We start from the raw sequence: 253 nt of genomic DNA, 5'->3' as shown, positions 1-253 counted from the left end.
ATTTTTGGTAGTGCATGTTGCTCGTGGAGGTGCTCTGGGTTACGTGTGTCTTCGTTAATAATATCGCTGCGAGAAATACTATGGATAATGCCAATGCTAGTGTTCTTGCTGTTGTAAAAAGAAATTAGTTGCTGCTGCCACATGTTTGAAACTGTAATTATTATAATGTTAGTAATGTTGCTATTACTACTGTTTATAGCATTGCAATTCAAATACACTGGTATCATTGTTAAAAAGTAATAATTGTTTTGTT

This window comes from Penaeus monodon, chromosome 28 (assembly GCF_015228065.2).
Source record: "Penaeus monodon isolate SGIC_2016 chromosome 28, NSTDA_Pmon_1, whole genome shotgun sequence".
Taxonomy (NCBI): Eukaryota; Metazoa; Arthropoda; class Malacostraca; order Decapoda; family Penaeidae; genus Penaeus; species Penaeus monodon.
The sequence above is the reverse complement of the archived record's forward strand: the minus strand, read 5'-3'. Positions refer to the sequence as shown.